This window comes from Alligator sinensis, unplaced genomic scaffold (genome assembly GCF_000455745.1).
Source record: "Alligator sinensis unplaced genomic scaffold, ASM45574v1 scaffold379_1, whole genome shotgun sequence".
NCBI classification, from domain to species: Eukaryota; Metazoa; Chordata; order Crocodylia; family Alligatoridae; genus Alligator; species Alligator sinensis.
Genome location: NW_005842001.1, coordinates 1,737,893 through 1,740,751, shown reverse-complemented (window position 1 = coordinate 1,740,751; position 2,859 = coordinate 1,737,893).

The following is a 2,859-nucleotide window of genomic DNA, read 5'->3' as shown; positions in this document are numbered from 1 at the left end:
GAAAAATGAAGGCTGCATGGTCACGTTTTTTCTGCAGAGTGACCAATTGACCCCTTGAGCAACTGTGTTGTGAACAGTCCTTGACAGGGAATTGGCAAAAATGAATCTGGTAAGCAATTGCCAGAGCCAGTGCAGAAGCCCAGGATCCTACTATGGATTACCTGGTCCTCTCACAGATCCACAAAACTTGTAAGTCCCACAGCCTTTTCTAACAGGAGGTAAAATTCATGCCCACAGTCAGCTGATGCTGAGGTTTATTTTAGTGACTTGATCTCCTGAAATTCTTTTTCTGTGTGCTTTACCATGGGAAAATGGTAAGACCAAAATGGTAATGGCTTTGGCCAAATACATTGTATTTGTTACTGATGTCCCTCTAGCTTCTCAAGCAGACTTCTCGCCCACCTTTCTTATATGATCACTACTGTTAACTATGACTATTTTTGTTGTCTCTTGAAAGGTTGTTTAATTCAGCTTTCACTGTAGTTTATGGCAAAAACTTCATTGACACCATTGGTTTAGACCAGAACTATATCCTCTGGTTGCAAAATTAGAAGGCACAAAGTCTCCCAAGGGAATTAACTCTCATTGTCTTCACATGAAATAAAAGATACATACCTTGCAGTAAACAGCCAGAGCTCTTTAGGGTCCGGCTTAAAGTCACTGGGAGTCCATAAGGATTTGCCTGAGTTCAAATTGTAGGATCAGGCCTGAAGGTGGTACTGAGCTGTCAAGATGCTTTTACAGACGTGCTTTTACAAGTTGACAATATGAGGGCAATCACCTGCATATGGTTGTTGGTATTGACCTTGTGAAACCATATGCCTGAGAACCAGTTTCTCTTGGTTTGGTGTTCATAATCTTTAGGTTTATGCAAGCAGTCCCTGCTTATACTAGATGACAGTAAGCAAACACTTATTCCCATGACCAAACCCCCACTTTTAGGGTTTGATCTAAAGCCTTTTGAAATCAATCAATAGACTCTGACTAATTCCATTGAGCTCTGGATCATGCCCCTACTCATCACACTAGGTAGAGAAACAATGACATTAAAAAGTTTGAACAACACTTAAAAAGTTGAATTTGGCATATAAAACTTTAGCCTGTAATAGAAAAGTGGTATAGTACTACTTTTTATATTGGCTTTATTCTTTGTAAATAGATCCAGTATGACAATTTACAGAATCAGGCCTTAGATGCTGAATGCATAGAAAAGTATTCTTTTCCAGATCACAAAGTTTTAAGATTGACGAAAAATATAAAGAAGAGTAAATTAAAAGCCTAAATTACAGTACACCATTTTATATTATTTTGGTGCATTCGAGTCAGCTAACTGACTTTCATCTGAACCATTCTCATTTTCATCTATCAGCTCATTGATGGTATTCCTTTCTCCCTCTTCTTTTTTTTTTTTTTGCTTTAATTTGAAGATTCAGAAGCTCAGCATAATCATAAAAGGGAACTTTTTCACATCCCCAGTAAGGCAAAGCTCATTAAATTATTAGCAGCATTAGTCAGTATTTTTACAGTGCCCAAAGTAATAATTTATGATGATTTTACAATGCTCAAAGGTGTCATAGGTGGTTTGCAGAACAATTAGACATGAGCTGCCCTGAAGAGCTTGGCTTATAGTTGTAAAGAGGATGTGACAGCAAGGGTAACAAAAAATAGGAAGGGAAGGAAGTAGGAAGGAAACATGAGGACTGCATGATTGGTATAGGAATATGAATGCCCACACGTACCTGGATCGGTTACATAGTTTTATACTGTCTTGGTGCCAGTCTGGTAGGTATTTCTCCGATGCAGCACTTCTGCAGGATGAATGAGGATAGAAGGTCGGGACTTGCTAGCTCGTGATGTTTATCTGGAAGATGAACTGAAACTGCAAATCACCCTGAAGGATAAGCTGCTCCCAACACAGAAGTGACTTTGGGTCTAGCTTGGGTGGATCTCAACCCGGCTTAGGAAAGACAAAGGTGTTGCTACAACAAACCTCCAGTCAAGCAGAGAGCAATCCTGTGTGATCTGTGCTTTACAAGTGGCAGGTGAAACCCTGCAGTCCCTTCTTGGGAACAACCCGCCCTGAGGTGGGGGATCACCCGCAGCACAAGGGAGGGCAGGGACGCCTCAGTAAGGGGCTCCGTCAGGTGGCGGGGTGGGGTGTGGAGATGAGGGCAGGTAGGTATCCTAGTAGGTGGCACTTGGGGGTGCTTGCACACGATGCAGCATTTAATCCTCATTAATTTTCCATGCCTTAACATCTGGGACGCTCCTCTTAGGGTTGCCCGCTCTGTTTAAACCTATTCCGGGAGGGCGCGTGCCCTAGATGCAGGCTGCGAAAAGGCCGGCGTGCTCGCCTGTATCCGTTACGGACTGCCGTGCGTAGGCTTTACGCCAGGAAGGCGAACGCACATTACTATTCCATTTAAAAAAACCCGCCGGCCTGTTGGATAAGCGGGATTCAATGCTTATCATTTATTTTAATGAATGCCCTATCTTTTATCTCCCGGGTGGCTCTCAGCAGCCTCCTGGAGACTTCTATTTCTTGCCTCGAGACTCCAGAGCAATCTTGGAGGCTTGGCGAGCCTGGCTCCTACGGGCAATGGTCCTCACGCAGGCGCTGCCAGGTCTTTTGAGGGATGCAACAGGAGGTGTGCGGGGTAAGTGTGGTGTGTGAGGGGTTAAACCTGGTGCGAGGGGATAAGTGTGGTGTGTGAGGGGGTAAACTTGGTGTGCGGGGGGGTAAGCGTGGTGTGGGCGAAGGCTGGGGGCAGGCACTAGAATAAACGACTCGTTTCAGCATCTGCCCGCCCGCCAGTGCTGCCAGGCCCTGTATTGTGACGCTGCAGCCCCGCCCGCAGG